This window comes from Lynx canadensis, chromosome B4 (assembly GCF_007474595.2).
Source record: "Lynx canadensis isolate LIC74 chromosome B4, mLynCan4.pri.v2, whole genome shotgun sequence".
Lineage (NCBI taxonomy): Eukaryota > Metazoa > Chordata > Mammalia > Carnivora > Felidae > Lynx > Lynx canadensis.
The window spans coordinates 126369795-126388267 of record NC_044309.1 but is presented as its reverse complement, the minus strand read 5'-3'; the positions used below and the strand labels follow the sequence as shown (position 1 = coordinate 126388267).

Genomic DNA, 18473 nt, shown 5'->3' with positions numbered 1-18473 from the left:
CCAGCAAGAGTGAGTCTGGATGTTTTTCTTAAGAGCCTGAAGGGCGCTGTCTGTGTTTCCACAGCACTCTGTCTATACCTCTGACATGGTACCTCTCACATTGCCCTGCACTGCAATTCTGTTCTTCATGCTTGTCCCACCACTAGGATATGCTTCTCAAAGTCAGGCATCTCCCCCTGCATCTTTATCCCCAGGTAGGATTGCCAACTACAATACCAAATGCACCGTTAAACCTGAATGTTAGATACGCATGCAATATTCAGGACATAACTTACAGTAAAAAATATTCCTGGGGCACCTGGGTGGCTCAGTCGGTTAAGTGTCTGACTCTTGATTTCCGCTCAGGTGATGACCTCACAGTTCAGGAGACAGAGCCTTGCCTTGGGCTCTGTGCTGACAGCACAGAGCCTGTTTGGGATTCTCTCTCTCCCTCTCTCTCTGCCCCTCCCACATACCTGCTCGCTCGCTCTCTCTCTCTCTCTCTCTCAAATAAACTTTAAATAATCCTTATTTATCTGACATTCAAAATTTCTTTGGCACCATTTTTTTAAAAATTAAATTTAATTTAAATTTTAGTTATCACACTGTGCAATGTTGGTTTCAGGAGTAGAATTGAGTGATTCATCACATACATACAACACCCAGGGCCCATTACAACAAATGCCCTCCTTAGTACCCATCACCCATCTAGCCCATCTCCCATCCACCCCCCTCTGTCAACCCTCAGTTTGTTCTCTATCATTAGAGTCTCTTATGGTCTGTTTCCCTCTCTTCTCTTCCCCCCATATCTTCCTCTATGTTCAACTGTTTTGTTTCTTAAATTCCATATATGAGTAAAATCATAGGACATTTGCCTTTCTCTGACTTATTTTGCTTAGCATAATACACTCTAGTTCCATCCACGTTGTGGCAAATGGCAAGATTTCATTCTTTTTGATGGCTGGGTAATATTCCATTATATATATACACACACGTTATATATATATATATATATATATATATATATATATATATATATACACACACACACACACACATATACACACATACATACACACACACACATCTTCTCTATCCATTCATCAGTTGATGGACAGTTAGGTTCTCTCCATAGTTTGGCTATTGTTGACAATACTGCTATAAACATTGGGGTGCATGTACCCTTTCTAATCTGTATTTTTGTATCCTTTCGGTAAATACTTAATAGTGCAATTGCTGGGTCGTAGGGTATCTCTAATTTTAGTTTTTCGAGGAACCTCCATACTGTTCTCCACAGTGGCTGCACCAGTTTGCATTCCCACCAGCAATGCAAGAAGGTTCCCCTTTCCCCACATCCTCTCATTGGCACCCTTTCTATTTGCCAACTATGGCAATCTTAACCCCAGGGTTTCTTCTCAATTCATCCTCACGACTCTGAAAAATCATACCCATGTTTCCATTTTATAGTTGAAGAAACAGAGGCTCAGGGAAGCTAAATAACCTGCTGAGATTACACAGCTAGCGGTGGTAGATCTGACTGTGAAATTCTACCTTTCCATCTACGTGCTCCATCCATGTTGGGGAATGAATGAAAGAAGGCATGCATGCATGCAGACGGTGAGCGGCCAGGGAACCCGCTATGCACCTTACTCTGAGTCATCACTCCCTCCCTGGAATCCCAGCCACACTTCCTTATTAGTGAGATTGCTGCCCCACATTCTTCTTCTTGGGAAAGGGCCAGCTTCCTGGGAACAACACTGATGCGGTAGATGAGACCAGGTTCTCCCTAAGTGAAAACAAATCTCCTGGTGCCAGGAACAGCGGGGGGGCGGGGGTAGGGGAGTGGACAGAGCAGGTTGCTCACCATCCTGAGAGACCATGGCGCTGGAGCTCAAGGCCTGGACACTGACCACCCGCACCTGCAGCCGCCCTCCTCTGAGCTCAGAGCAGACAGAGAGCACAGGGCGGGGGTCCTACCTCCACTCCAGCCCTGTGACCTCAGAAAGCTCACAGGGCAGCAAGGCAGGCTCACAGAGAGCCACACTGCAAGGTAGAGGGCAAATACCAAAGCGGTTCACACCCTGGCTGCTCCCTCCGCCTGGTACTCTCGGCCCAAACCCCTCACTTCTGCTTGAGGGTCCCCACCCCCAGAGGCCTCCCAGCTGCCCCCTCTAAAAGAGCACCCCCTGCAGTCTCTACCTGGAATCACCATTCATTTGTTTACTGCAGGTCTCCATCACAGACCTGAAGTTCATGAACAGTCCCTCTTGTTTAGCGCTTTTGTTTCCTTCACTACTACAGCCATAGCGCCTAAAACACTCTCTGGCATACGTTAGGTGCTCAGAACATACCTGCTGAGTGAAAGACTGAATAGAGGTCTCTTTTAAAAGAAAAATAATAAATATATATGGGCATAGATACACACACATACACACACACACAACATAAAAACCCAACTAAAATTAAATACAAGTAATGAAGTGCAGGGGTGGGGGGTATTTCTAGGTAAGCCCTTCAAGGACCCCACCACACGTCTTCACACATATACTATTCCCTCTCTCTGAAATGCACAAACCATTCATCTTTCACAGCCCAACTCAGTTGCCTCTTTCCCGCAGAGGATGTCTCTGACCATTTCCCCCTGCTTCCCACCCCGCTAGAGAGCCCATTACCCCACCCTCTCTTTTGACTCGCTGGTGCTGTTACGGTTGGGGTTATGTTCCCGCATTATAATTTGTTAAATCGCACGTTTTGCTGTCCTTGTGGCAGATTGCATTTTACCAAAATGGCTGCAGTCATCTGTCCCGTGGCACGTGCTCCTCTGCAACGTGACCTTGCCACTCCCCGACATGGATGTGGGGCTCCTCCCCATCCCTTGGAAGCGGGCTGTGTGCTGTGCCTTTTGGCCAACTGTGAAAGTGACTCCGCACCAGTTTGGGATGTAGCCGTTAACTGAACCGGAAGCTTCTACCTTCCAACTCTTGGAAGCCAGCCACCATGGCAGAAGGGCAATTACCCTAAGACCTCCATGCTGCGTTTAGTCCCATGTGGGGCCATGTGGAGAGGCCCCAGAAGACAAGATGCTGTGTGGAGATGGGTGGAAAAGCATCAAGGCACCAAACCGTGTGTGTAAGGAAGCCATCTTGGGAGTGACTCCTCTAGCCCACCTCTTGGCAACCCCAGGGATGTGCAAGCCAGACGTGTGCATCGGAGATGAACTGCCCGACCGAGCCCTTTCCAGATCCCTATGCACAAAGCTGAGAGCAAAATCAATGGGTTGCCTTAAGCCACTAAGTGTTGGGGTAGTTTGGCTTGAGCACTAGTTAATTGAAACACCCTTGAAGACAGGAACTCTATTTTATTTAGTTTTACATCCCCTAATCTAGAACAGCGCGAGGCTCACAGCTCAATAAAATTCTGCAGGGTTGAACTGGCTCAGATTGAATTTAATTTCCCCCAATTTAGAAGGACTACTTTAGTAAATAAAGCCAAAATGTCCTGAGTCATCAGCTGAAGGTACTACCTGGCCCATGTGAAAAGCGGAAGGGTAGAGTTTACATGGAAATTTATAGAATATTACATGCTACTCTAAACAAAAGACTTTTACAGGGATGAAATAAAACTACGATTATCCCCAGTAAGTTTCAGGAATATTGCCGGTTATGACAGTCACTGTAAAAACATCGCATAAAAATACTCCAGTTTTGTGTCTGGTGCCAGGGAGCCCTGATGTATTTTTCTTCATTCCCTGCAGGACCAGAATGGGGGTGTGATCCTGTGGCCTTGGCTATTTACTCTCAGGCACCCGGGGATAGAGTCTGGGAAGCCAGCATCTTCGTCTTTAGTAAAAATTGCATTTACTTTGTATTGTCTGAAATTTAGGAGCAGTCTCAGTTTGAAGGACTTTCTGTTCTGTGATATTTCCTGTAACTGAGATCTGGCTATAGGATACCTTCATAGGACTGTCACAAAGGCCATTCTCGGGTCTGGGATGCCCCTTCATGTACCTCCTAGCTTTCCTCAGTGGGAGTGCTTCTCCAAAATCCTCTCTGTCTTGCTCCCACCTAACTCTAGACCTTCCATCTCTCCCAAAATCATAGACTCAGACCCAAAAGGGATCTCAGAGTTACCGATGTCATGCCCCGGTCAAATCCCTGCTCCAGAGCAAAGGCCTTTGTCTTCCACTGTGCAGGGCAGTTGAGTGGGAATAGGTACAAACCACCTCAAAAGCCCCAGGTGTGAGTCATGATTCCACTATTTATAGACAATGAGACCTTAGACAAGTCACATGACCTCACTGGGTCTAATCAGGCCAAGGACACTCATGGGACTCCCATGAGGACTGCATGAGATATGTGTGTGCTGTGAATGAAAGAACTAGATGAATGGGTGAACAAAGGAATGAATGAACATTGCTGATGAGGACTGAGACCAGTATTAACCATCCATCAGCTTCGGCCTGAAATAATGGCTTTCTTGCTGCAGCCCCAGAAGCCCCATAAAAACTCCCCTCTCTGACATTCGAGATCCCACCTTCATTCTCTGGAGCTTCTGGATGTTGCAACTGCATGGTTTCCAGCCTTCTGGGACCACCCTGCTTCTGGAAGAAGCCTCATTCTGGCATGGGCAAACCTTCACCTTAGTGACTGGGTCAGGGATGGGTTCCACCAACATCTGGTCAGAATCAAAGCGCATAGGACGTGTTTATGAGGAAAGGAAAGTGCTTTCTCGTGTCCTGATTTAACAGGAGGAAGTCAAGTCTGGGGTAGCGACAGCCAACTGGCTGGCACACGAGAAGCTGAGCTGAAGATAAACCCACGCAGGGAGGAAGCTACAGCTGAAAAGGGCAAGGGGCAGCTGAGGTCTGAGGTCAAGATGGGAGTCCTCAACCAAGCAGCTCGTGCAGCCAATCCTGTTCCTGGACTCCTCATTTACACTGGCCAATACTTCCCTTCTCTTTATGTTTACGTGAAGTCTGGGTTGGATGTTTTATCACTTGAAACTAATACCAAGCCCTTTCTCTCCACAGAAAAAATCGTTTCTCACAGAAGTCTACCTTCATGGAGAGTTCTAAAATCAGAGAAACGGGGCTCGCTTAGGCAGCATACATACTAAAATTAGAAGGATACAGAGAAGATTAGCGTGGTCCCTGTGCAGGGGTGACACACAATTCGTGAAGCTTCCATACTTTTTTAAGTAAAATAACATAAAATCAGAGAATGGAGCATCTTCTTGGTCTTGGGCCTTAAAGATGTATTTTCCAGGCCCACTGAAGTGTCCACTTATTTATAAAGGGTCCCTCTGTTCCCCTTCACACTTGACTTTGCCCATCTTTTCAACCCTGAGACAGTCCATGGTGATTCATCGACAAGATACTTCACACTCATCCCCAAACACTAAATATCCTGCAAACAGAGGCAAGTAAAAAGGGACTCCCCTTCCAGACAGACAGAACCTCCTGAGAGCCAGTAAAAGCAAGAGAGGTATCCGGCTGAAGCTTCTGGTGAGCCAGGATAAATGACCAGGCTGGAAGACCACTGTCTTCCATTGGAAATAAACAAGGTCTGACCATAAAATCACGAGTGCTTTCTAGAGCAACGACAACTTCTTTTAGAGACCTTTATGTACTAGAGTGACTTTAAATTTTTTTTCAACATTTTTTTATTTATTTTTGGGACAGAGAGAGACAGAGCATGAACGGGGGAGGGGCAGAGAGAGAGGGAGACACAGAATCGGAAACAGGCTCCAGGCTCCGAGCCATCAGCCCAGAGCCTGACGCGGGGCTCGAACTCACAGACCGCGAGATCGTGACCTGGCTGAAGTCGGACGCTTAACCGACTGCGCCACCCAGGCACCCCATGTACTAGAGTGACTTTAAAAGCAAATCAGTCATTTTTGAAAATCAGAATTTACTTTTATCAATATAATCAGGTTGTTCAATTAAAACATACAGAAATATTAAATCTGTATTGAAGCTCAAAATTGTGTGGAATCAAGATTATGTTCATTATCAAGTACAGGGACAATGACTTTAACACAGAAGGCATAGCCTGTCTCCATGTTCGCTTTAGCAAATCTTTAAAGTGACCCAGAACACCAGGACCATTCCTCAGTGCTAAAGGATGAGCTGGCCACGACAAGAGTGTCAGCCATCACCCCTTTATGAGGCCAATTACATCCAGTGGTTTTGGGGGCTCAGGGTGAATCATTCAAGAAATACTCGTCTGAGGATGAGATCTCAGAGAAACCCAACCTCTGAAGTCCTGGGATTCACTGGCAAAAAGCTGCAAGCATGAACTGGAAATATCTGTTGCCTTTTTTGACAGGCACTTCTTCAGCCTGAAAAACAACAGGTGCCATTCACCAGCTACAATGGGCACTGCTGGCTGCCAACCCAATCGATATCCCTTCCTGTCCTCTTCCATAGTAAGAGCACTCTGACTGGGGAGTCATGGTGGGAAAAATATGTCCAGCTAAAGAACTGAATTTCTCAGCCTCCTTTGGAGAAATGGTGGCTGCAGAGGGGCCAAGCGTTGGTTAAAGAGATATAAGCAGAATTAATAGATGGGGCCAACAGTGAGGCTCCTTAAAAGAAGGGCTTTTCTCCACCCTTCCTCATTCTTTATCATGCTTAAAATGCAGAAATGATGACTGGAGCTGTAGCAGCCATCTTGGGGCCATGAGGTACCTTGAGAATGCAAACCATGTGCTAAAGATGACAGGGCAGAAAGACAAAGGAACCTGAGATGCCGTAGAATCACCTACCTGACCTTGAACTGCCAACCTGCCTTGGGCTCTTATAAGAGAGGAAAAACAACTCCTTGCCTTGTTTAAAGCCAGTTAGTTTGGTCTCTGATACTAGCTACCAAACACAATCTGACATCAGATTGGCCAATTAAAATCAAGCTTATTGGTCAAGAAAGGCACCTTCAATTCTGGCCACCTTTAGCAATCGGAATGCTCTAACTGGATACTACATAGGTTTGTGCTCTAATTCTGGAAGCTTTGATCAAGTAATATCTTCACTGAGCACAGGGCAGGGAAAGGAGCAAAAGAATTGAAAGGTCCAGACTCTGCCCTCGAAGAGCTTATGGGTAATGGGAGATGCAGGTTAAAGCCACAGCAAAAGATTTCCAACAAAAGGACCCATGTGATCCACATATGAAGCATTTCAGACAGCAAAGGCAAGGGCTGTGGGATTTCAAAGAAGGGAAAATCTGCTTGTTCTGGGACAGCCCCAGGAAGGATGTAGGGCTTGACTTGCAGCCATGCAGCTGAGAGGAGGGGAAGGAAGGAGCCATTCCAGGTGGACAGATTGCTCGAGCAGAAGCTTGGAATTAGGAATGAAGTGTTTGGGGGAAGATGGGAGTAGCCTGGAAGCTATAGAGGTTCCACTGAGGCAGGTATTAGGATGTACCAGGATGAGAAGCTTGCACTTGACTCTGTAGCCAATAGGGAAATAGTACTCAGAGCGCGGCTGGGGTGCCAGGAGGGATGGACTGAACAGGAAGAGCAAGACTAAGGTGAGGCTCTAGTAAGGAGGCTGACTGTGGTCTGTACGGTCCTGAGACACTCTGGTCGGAGATGGGGGTCAGTGGCTCTGGCCCGTGTGGCAGGTAGAATGATGGTGGCAATGGTACGACCACAATCCTTGTAGCTGAGAGTCACTCTGAATGGTGAGAGAGACACAGCAACTGACCACGTGTCATCCCTCCTCCCCTCTCCTGCAAGCAGGCTTCTCGGATGGAAGCTTCAGCACTTAGACTCCTCCCATCCCCCAAAGGAAAACAGAACATGAATCTGGCATCCATAGGCAAAGAAGGATGATAGCTTCAGCCGATGGATAGTTCGGGATTCCAGACACAGGATCATGATGACTGGGAGTGGAAGGGAACTCACCTGTCATCAGGAAACCCCAGAATTCTAGAATAGCGTGGGCTCCTGGAAGGTTCCTCGGGGATAATCGCACCCATTGGTGTTCAAACTGGGTTCCATACTGGAGTAGGGTCCACTATTCACAAAGGGGATAGTGATCAAACAAAAACAGATCTGCTTTTTTGTGTTTCCTATATTTAGGTTCCCAGAAAGGCTGCATTCCAAACATGAGGGTTGCTACCAAGTCTGAAATCCACCAAAAACCCAACTCCCTTCCTCATCTTACAGATGAGGGTAATGCTGTTCCCATTCACTGAGGGATCCTCAGCTCCCAGCACAAGACCAGCCACAAGGTAAGTGCTTTAGAAACACCTTCCAAACAGAGCTATGAATGAAAGTGGTTACAGGTGGCTTTCAGTGGCAGGGCCCCAGTGACTCAATCCCCATCACGCCTTTGGCTCAGCGTGGCCCAGTTATGCAGGGGCTGAGCTCGGGCGTGTGCTAACAGCATCCTCGGCTCCTCTGCTCACAGAGTTCCCAGCTACTGGTAGCTTGGGAGTCTGCCTCCCTGCCCCCCATGTGGCCGGCTGTCTCCAGCCTCCACTGCAGCTCATATCATCCTGCACCTGAGGAATCGCACGAGCTTCCCAGGGGCATCAAGTGCGTCAAATTCATGGTTGTCTTTCCAGCCCCCAGCACTGCCCTTCTCCTCCTCACCAAATTCCTGATTAAAAAAAGAAAGAAAGAAAGAAAACAACCCTGGGCAAGTCTTTGAAGACACACATGGGAACGTGCAGACCGTTATAGTGACTGAGCTAGGGAAGGGCTCCATCCTGGGAAGTCTCTGGTGAGCCTCCCAGGAGTGTTTTTTCTGTCTGGTGCTCATTGTTCTTCTAAAATGGGAAGGTTGGCCGCTTAATCAGCCCCCCCAAGGGCTGTGTCAGTGCCTGCGGAGCTGTAGGAAAAGGGACCGGTGAATTGTACAAGGAAGGAAACACACCGCAGGGCCACACCGCTAAGCCCAAACACCCATGGACCAAATTGCCTGTCCTGTCCGGATTTGTAGACGACGCAAGGCACCATCAGCAGCGAGCAGGGAGAAGCTGGAGAGGAATCACTCTTTGGTTTTGTGCTAGATTCTAACTATCTCAACAACTGCATCATAGTATGAATGTGAGTGTGTATGTGAGACTGGGTGTGAGTGAGTGTACATACGTGTGAGATGTGCAGTGCAATTCTCAGAGTGGCCTGAGGCTGATCTCAACTCGGTTTCTTAATGTCACCAGCACGGGATCATTTTTTCCCACTAGGCAACTCAGTTCCTGGGCCTCTTCTTGGGCCTACAAAAATACCCAAAGCCTTAAAAGTGAAAATTGTCAGCTCCAAAACATGAAAAGAAAACCGCAAAGCCATAATGAATAGCTGTGTAATTAAGCGGCTAAAACCTGTAACATGAAGTCAACATCATGAACTGCTGACGTCAACATTCATTACAATTTCATTACATTCGGCGGGGGGGGGGGGGGGGGGGACGGGAAGGGCTGGTTAGATTTTTCTCATTTTGCAAGAATTCCTGAGGATACATGATGACAGCAAAGAAATCAGAGCCCACCGAAAAATGAGATGTACGTGTGGCAAAACAATTCCAAAAGCAAAATCATTACAATTTTTTTTCCAGCCATAATATAAATTTGATGGGGTATGTCTGGGCGTGATGTGGGACGGTGCCTCCAAAGGCAGGGAGGCTGGAATAAGGAAGATGTTAAAACTACCTACGTGACAGTCTGCCAATTTTAGCTATCAAAACTCAACTAAGATCAGAAGCCTTGGCAAATGCCCGATTTCTGACAAGTCTGCTGGACTAATGTAGGCCCGCATACACACACACACATGCACACACACATGTGCGTGCACACACACGCGTGCACACACACACACACACACAATGGCTGCCTGTTTTCCTGGTACTGCTGAAGTTAATAAACACTTGCCCTCACTTCTTCCAAATGGAAACAAACTGAAGCTTTCCTTGATATATGATGTACTATCAATAACCTCCTAATTCTCCTTTCACAGAAAACTCATTTTACTTTAAGGAAAACATGATGAATGATTAAGATCCATAACAGAGACCCTGTGCACAGAATACGTAAGGATTTCTAGTTGTGACAAGCCTTTGCAATGGAAAACTTTTGGCAAACTGAAAACAAAGGCAAGAAACCTGTCCGGGAGCGTGTCTCCCACTGGGCACGCCCCCTCTTTTCAAGTGCCCAGTGCAACACGGAGCAACTTCTTGTATACAAGAACAGGATGGATTATACAGCTGAGATAAGGCACACCAGCCTTCGAGAGCCTCTGAACTTGTGCTTTCTTTCAGAAAGAGTTTGCTCAGGCTGGGCCATAGATTCCTCTAGAAAGTCAAGTGGAGAGGCTCTCATAGCCCATTCTTTCTGGGCCCGTGGGAAGCTGGCTAAGGGGCTGTGTCCTGCAGAGCACAGCAGGAACCCTCCTCCTTTCTGCGTGGACATCCCATGGACTTTGTGACCTTCAAGCAGCAGCATCTGAAGCCCATGAGAAGCCTCCTGCAATGGCTGAAGATGTAAAGGTAGGGGCCAAGGTCAGATTCAAGGCTCCATTGAACCTTGACCTGACAGGCTGCAGGGGAGGGGCACAGTAACCCCATACCTCCAAAGGTTAGGAGGGCCAAAAGCTGGGGTAACCTCCACATCCTGGTTAGTCTTCAGATGGGACCCCTGTGTACTCTTTCTCCCTGCCTTGGGATATTCAATCCAGTTTCTCAAAACTCTTGAGCACCCACAGGGGCGCCTGGGTGGCTCAGTCGGTTAAGCGTCCGACTTCGGCTCAGGTCATGATCTCATGGTCCGTGAGTCGGGCTCTATGCTGACAGCTCAGAGCCTGGAGTCTGCTTCAGATTCTGTGTCTCCCCCTCTCTCTGACCCTCCCCCGTTCATGCTCTGTCTCTCTCTGTCTCAAAAATAAATAAACATTAAAAAAAAATTAAAAAAAAAACCAACAACTCTTGAGCACCCACAATGCACAAAGGGCCGACTTGGGACGCACAGAAAGAGCACCGGACTAGGATTCAAACAGCTGCCCCATGCTGCCACTTACTTAGCGACCTTGAGCAAGACAGGTCACCTCTGGCACCCTCAGAATAGGCCACTAATGCCTACCACCCATGCTAATACGCAGGGCTGTTAGGAATACTGATAGAAACAATTGATGGAATTTTGTAAACTGTGGAGGCCTAAAGAATGAATAGTAACAAGCACTGTGGGGTTCACAATTACAGTTAGTGCAACCTGAGAAACAGCAAACGTTTCCTCCTCTCTTCCAGGGGACCCTTGCTTCAAGGCTACTCAATTGGCAGATGAGTTTGCTCCCTGAGGAAGGGGGAAGACGACACAGACCTGAGTTAGTCAATAGGAGCATCAGGTTAAACTGGCTCAGCTTAAGCATTTGAATCAATAAGTGTCACACCGTTCCAGGGAAAAAAGTGGTCCTGGTCTTTGTAATCCCAAAACTGGACTATATACTGGTAGCGACGTGTGCTTTTCCTCCTATACCAGTGCCTAGTGTTTAGTAGACGCTGAACTACTTCTCAAATGAAGGACAAAGAGAGATGGAGAGAGACCAACAAAACCACAAACACTGAGTCATGGTGGGGGGTACTGGGGGTGGGAATAGATACACGGTTGCTTTCTCTTTACAATTCCACATTGCCAATCTGATTAAATTGATTATTCGTCTAATCGCTGATTCTTTTTTTTTTTTTCCGCTGTGGAACTGACCAGCTGTCTTATCATGGTCTAGACACAGTCTTAGTGTTATTAGAACATTTGAGGAGTTCTCACGGGTCACACTGCACCCTTGTTGCCGAAGGCCAGCATGGGTCACAGGACAGCCTGCCAATGGCCCACCAGGTGGCCAGGGCGGGACTCCCAGCTCCTGCACCCTGACAGCACGGCCCTCAGTGGGTCTCTTCAGCCTCTCTGACTCAGTTCCCCAGGCTGTGCGGGGCACACTAAAGATACCGACCTCATCGGTGGGGCTGGAGGGACTGAGCTGAGAGAATGTCTGGAGAGTGCTCTACACTGATTCCGACTCAAGGCGGACCTCAATCAACAGGACAAAGGGTTGAATCACAGTTGAGGAAAGGAAACAAAGCCTTGTTTCTTTTTCCCTGGGGCAGTATGGCAGCATGGACACCAAGCTGGGATTCAGGGAGCTAAGGCCCAGGTCCAGCCGTGAAGTGAGGACCTTCCACTTTCTCTGACCCGATCATCTGCCAACGGTGGTGCGGCCCCACGCACATCTCTTAATCCCCCTGGCTCTCAGATGTCTGGTTTGCAAACTCCATCAGACACCCATCTGAAGGCAGCAGGGCTATACCAGGAGCCTTGTGTGGCTTCTTCCAGTTCGAAGATCCAAGAGTCTATATGCAGATACAGCTTTCAGCTTTGAATGAGAGCAAGGTGCCATCTCACAGGAGGAAAGTGGGTATAAAGGAATAATGAGGAACCATTCTTTTTCTCTTCTTCAAAGAGAGAGGCAAGCTTTGAAAAGGAGAGTTTTTCAGGGCTGGGAATTTAGAAATACAGGGGAAGACTCCCAGCCCGTTGGCCAGTGGTTAGCTCCAGGCTCTTGGTTTGCCTGTTAGTGAAGTTTCATTGATCCATGGCTCATTTCACAGACTACAAAATATTTACTCAGTGCCCACTATGTGTGGACACCGTTCTAAGTCTCGGGGTGATGGTGGGGAGTGAAATATACAAATACCCTGCTCGCATGGAGCTTGTGTTCCATGGCCTCATTCATTCATTGAACAAATCTGTGTAAGTGCCAACTATGTGCCCACTAGAGACCCAGAGATGAACAGGAAATCGCCTGGCCTATAAAGATGGACAGGGAAGTGGACTGTTCACAGTATAACCTGATGGGTGGTACAGTAGAGGTTTCAGGGGACTAGGGACTGAGAATTTCAGCAATAATAGTTGTCATGTGTCAAGCGCTCACTGCCCCACACTAAGTGCTCATAAGAATCATGGCATTTCGTCCCAGCCCCAAAACATTCCTATGCGCTGGGGGGGGGGGGGGGGACTAAGGCCGGGAGAGAAGAACTCACCCAAGGCCACCAGCCAATAAGGAATGATGCCACGTTGTGAACCCAGGCTGTCTGATCTCAGATGTTTGGCTACATAGCAAGATACGCCATACAGACTCCTCCCCAGAACATCAGCCAGATTAGACATTTTAATGAGCAAACAACTTAAGCCATAACATCCCAAAGCCCCCATCTTCCACACTGGGGTTTAGGAATTCAGGACTGATCCTTTGGTTGATGTAAAACTGATTTACTCCCGGAACTTATTAGGAAAAAAATATACATATTTCTTTAATACAGAGGCAAGCCAGCTTTAAACCTCAGACCTCTGAGAGCCATAGGTGAATGTAGCAGCACTGACAAATGAAAGCAAGCACTTTGACCTGGAAGGTCGGGACGTGTCTGGCTGGACAGGGTTATTTTTGGTTCAGAGATGACTTTGATGAGTTCCACCTTTGCTCCCTTGTATCAAAAATGGCACCCAGGAGGTGAGGATGCAACAGTGAAGGGGGGATAAAAAGAAGAGCTTTGCATTAGGAGAAAAGCAGAATTGCAAACAATAAGGAGGAGGGGGAGAGAGGAAACATCTTAGACTTGGAAGCATCTAACTGGACCCTGCATCCTACCAGTTCTGTTTGTTGCCAATAATGGTTCTTCTTCTTTCTTCCATCCCCTTGGGATCCTGGAGCTCTACAAGGTTCCAAGCACAGCACCTACCTAACTCTCCCTTCCCTATTCCACTTGGCTCAGTGCTTCTCCCAGCCCCAGGGGGACACACCCTCCTGGTCTCCACAGCCAAAGCCAAACAAAGCACAGAAACAGGCACATGGTGGCATCCCTGCTCCCTGAGTAGCTGAGCCTCCTAGGATGTCAGAGCAGGAAGGACTTGCTAATCTTCCAGACCAGTGCTTTGCAGACTCTATTTGGCAACAAACAGAATCCCTTTCTCAAATGCATCTTATGCAAAAGTCAAATATACTAGAACAGATGGAAGGGTAGCAGCTCTGGTGAAGTGAGTGTGCAGGGTGGGACGGGAAGCCTCCCCACCTGAATGCCCTTTATAGAACTTTCAGACCATGAGAGTCCAGTCTGAAGTCAGTGATTTGGTCTAATCCCCTCAGTTTATAGATGACACACTGAGACCATTTTGCCTCCATCCCTTTGAGAAAACATACCATACATCTTCCTGGTTCATTGCGGTTGGTGTGGTCCCCACCAGGCACCTTGATCCTGCTTGTTTTCCCCGGGCCCAAAGTGGTCCCTGGGGTGGCAGGCGAAAATACCCCCACAGCTCAGGACATGATGGTGGTGACTACCTCGCAGGCCACAAGGCACAGATGAGCCCTTCCTCCTCCTAGATGCTTTCTTCCATTGACTATGAGGACATTTCTGTTCTTTTTACTGGCTCCTGCTTCTCAGCGTCCTTTGCTGGCTCCTCCTCGGCCTGGCCCACGGAAAGGCCCAGCCCTTGGCCCACCTATCTCTTCTACACTCATTCCCTAGGGGACTTTGTCATGTCTCATGGCTTTAGAAACCATCTATATGCTTCTGACTCCTAAGTTTATACCTGCAAACCAAAGTCTTTCCTGAATGCAGCCATGATTATCCAACCACCTAGCTGACATTTCTACCTAAGGATCTCAAAGCCTCCTTAAGCTTCGCATGTTCCAAACTGGACTCCCAATCTCTCTGCCGTCTGCAAACCTGTTCATTCCCCAGTCTTCCCCAGCTCAGTTTATGCGATTCCATCCTTCCAGTTGTTCAGACCAAAAACCCTGCAGTCATCCTTGACTCCTCTCCTTTCCTGACCGCACTCTCCACCCCCGCCCCCCCCCCAATGTGTCAACAACGTCTTTGTGACTCTTCCTTTTTTTTTTTTTAATTTTTTTTTTAACATTTATTCACTTTTGAGAGACAGAGAGAGAGAGAGAGAGAGCACAAGCGGGGGAGGGGCAGAGAGAGAGGGAGACGCAGGATGAGAAGCAGGCTCCAGGCTCTGAGCTGTCAGCACAGAGTCCGACACGGGGCTTGAACTCACGAGCTGTGAGATCATGACCTGAGCCGAAGTCGGACGCCTAACCGACTGAGCCACCCAGGCGCCCCATGACTCTTCCTTTTCATTATGACCCCAATCCAACCACTTCTTAGCCACCTCCACTACTAACACCCTGGTCTAGTGCACCACCATCTCCTGCCTGGGTTATTTTAAGAACCTCTATCCGGTGGTCTTCATTTCACTCTTCCTCTTCTACATCCTGTTTTCAACCAGCAACCAAAGTGATCCTTTTAAATCATAAGTCAGACCTACAAATCCTTACCGAAAATCCTGTAATGGCTTCCTGTTCACTAAAAGTCAAAGCCAAAGCCTACAACAGCCTATGAGGACCTGCCCAACCTGGCTTTCTATAATTTTCTGTTTTCACTTCTTATTCCTCTTGGCTCACCTACACTTCTCTGCCACAAGGGCTTCTTTGCTACTCTTGCCTCAGGGCCTTTGTACTGGCTGTTCCCCTGCCAACAGCACTCCTTCCTCAGGTACTCACACAGTTTTGTTTTGTTTTTTTTTTTTTGTTTTTTTTAGTATTTGCATTACCATTTTTTAATTTTTTAAATTTTTTTGTTGTTTATTTTTAACAAAGAGAGAGAGTGCACACAAGCTGGGGAGGGGCAGAAAAAGAGGGAGACAGAGGATCTGAAGCTGGCTCTGTGCTGAGAGGAGAGCCAGATGTGGGGCTCAAACTTACGAACCGTGAGATCATGACCTGATGAAGTCAGATGCTTAACCAACTAGGCCACCCAGGCGCCCCGATACTCACACAAAGTTCTCACCTCCTTCACCTGTCTGCACCAATGTCACCTTCTCAGTGGGACCACCCTAACCACACTATTTATAATTACAACTCACCATCCCAGCCCTCCCAATCCCCCTCACTCTGATTTACCTTTTCTATGGCAGTTATCGCTTTCTAACATCCTATATTTGCTTACTTACAATTATTGTTTAAGGTCTCCCCCAACTAGAATTCATGGTCTATGAAGATCTTTGTCTGTGAACTGATATATGCTAAGTGCTCAGAACCATGCCTCCTGCCCAACAGGCCCTCAACAAATATCTGTCAAATGAATGAATGAATGGACAAATGATTATTTTGTAGTTTACAGATCGCTATCACAACTGATGATCCTTTGAGCCTTGAAACTCTTGGGATTTTTTAGACAAGAAAACAAGTCCAGGGGTTCCTGGGTGGCTGAGTAGGTTAAACGTCCATCTGACCCTTGGTTTCAAGCCCAGGTCATGATCTCATCGTTCTTGGGTTCGAGCCCTGTGTTGGGCTCCACACTGACAATAAATACAGAGCCTGCTTGGGATTCTCTCTCTCTCTCCCTCTCTCTCTCTCTGCCCCACCCCAGCTTGCTCTCTCTCAAAATAAATAATTAAAAAAAAAAAAAAAAGCCCAGGGGCACCTGGGTGGCTCAGTCGGTTGAGCCTCAACTCAGCTCAGGTCATGATCTCACAGTCTGTGAGTTCGAGCCCCGCATCAGGCTCTGTGCCAACAGCTCAGAGCCTGGAGCCTGCTTTGGATTCTTTGTTTCCCTCTCTCTCTGACCCTCCCCTGTTCATGCTGTATCTCCCTCTGTCTCAAAAATAAATAAACATTAAAAAAAAATTAAAAGGAAAAAAGTCCAGAGAGGTTAAATCACTTGCCTGAGACCACACAGCTTGTTCTACAGTGGGCTTCATCCCCTCTTCTGTTTTTAAACCCTTAAGAGGATGGTATTTGACCACACCGGTGCTGATCTCTCCAAAGCCCAGACCCCATCCAGCGCTCTCCGCCCTCCCCAAATTCGCACCCAGGCTTGCTGAAGACCACATCTACAGGTACAGTGCACAGGGTGCTAATTTTTCCCCAGAGGAGCATTTATATACTTTTACTCAAATGAATGCATATCTTGTCTCTAGGGACCATGTGACACAGATAGAAGCTTCCAGGCCAACTTCCGACCCTAAGACCCTCCTCCAGAACACAGGAGGGACACTGATATGCTGCCCCATCCCTGGCCTTCTGTTTACTCACATACCACAACTGGATGTTCGGTAAGGTATGGGGGGGGGGGGACAGACAGGGGAGAGAGACCCTTTGCAATCAAGAGGAGGCTCTCTTTGTTCTTTCTTAACAACTATGGGCTGAAATGTGAGGTTGCTAAGTGCCACTTAATAACTGCTTCTAGCCTCCTGCTGATAAATTTCGTTCAGGCCTAAATTGCAGGAAAAGTTACAGCAGCTAGTTTATTTCTGTCTCATCCATCATACTGTGAATTGTGTATCTGCTCACGATGGCTCTTTTCACACAGGCCACTGGGAAGCTAAAGGGCAGCAAATCCTGGTTCTCAGGCCTTCGGACTCCAGTGGCCCCTGGTTCCCAGGCTTCAGGATTTAGACTGAATTATACCACCTGCTTTTCTGGTTCTCCATCTAGCTCTGGCAAATTGTGGGACCTTCTGGCTTCCACAACCGTGTGAGCTGATTCCCATAACAAATCGCCTCATATATAATCTCTATATATCCTATTGGTTCTGTTTCTCAGGAAAGCCCTAATACAGTGATAAACACTCCGTAAATGTTACCTTTTCCCATTAGTAAATTCCAGGCTTTACTGTTTTCCAAAGTGTTGCCTTGTTTGACACTTATGGCAGCATGAATACCAGAACCTAGTATTATCATTATTTCCCATTCTTGTAAGAAGAAACAGGTTCAGAGAGGTCAGGGGCCTGTCCCAGGCCACACAGCATATGTAAACCCGGTTAGGCCTGAGCCGAAGAAGCCCTCCTACTTGCTAGAGGGTTCAGGCACCTTCCTGCACCCCCTCCTTTTCTACCACCAGCCCCCACTCTGCAGGCTCCCAGCTGCCCCAAGGGGTTCCACATGCTGAGACCACCAGAGGCTGCAAAATCTCCAGCTTGCTCCTGGTCTGTCGCTCTTTCCTCCACAGCTCTCACGCTAAGGGAAAGGAAAACCTGGAACAGCAAGAGGGTCAGCGGCAGCAGCAGGACCAGGAGGGAAGGAGCCCGGGAGATGGAGAGGGGAAGAGAAAGAGGGGGCGCCCCACACCTGGCCACTCGCTTAGCCTCCCGCCCCAGGAATGGGAAGAACAAGCATCTGGAGACTCAGCATCTGGCCTTGAAAATGGCAGCTGCAGAATGGAGAGAGTGGGGGGAGGGGTGGGGTAGGTTTCTAAAGAGAGTGGGGCACACGCAGAATTCAGAATTGAGAGGAGATTCCCAGCTCCGTTCCCGGCCCCGATGACATGACTGTGGGAAGGTAATCACGAATCTTAACCCCCAATCCCACCCAGGATCCCCGGAGGTCTGGTATCCCCAGTCACCCCTGGAGGCACACAGGACGGCCAGCTGGGCCTCCCCAGACTTCACCCCACAGTCTGAGGAGACTCTGTCCTACGACCCTGTGAACCTCTGCCGAGGAGCTATGGTCACG

The 18473-nt window shown here is 47.9% G+C and overlaps 1 protein-coding gene and 1 non-coding gene across 2 annotated transcripts in view; one reads left to right on the top strand and one right to left on the bottom strand.

Annotated features, from left to right (window-relative positions):
- The window catches only part of BTBD11 (BTB domain containing 11), a 315533-nt gene that overhangs the window by 285503 nt on the left and 11557 nt on the right, over window positions 1–18473 (bottom strand). The window lies entirely within an intron of this gene.
- On the top strand, window positions 5071–5172 carry LOC115519559. Its single transcript, XR_003970565.1, has one exon. It is a non-coding gene; the product is annotated as a U6 spliceosomal RNA (small nuclear RNA).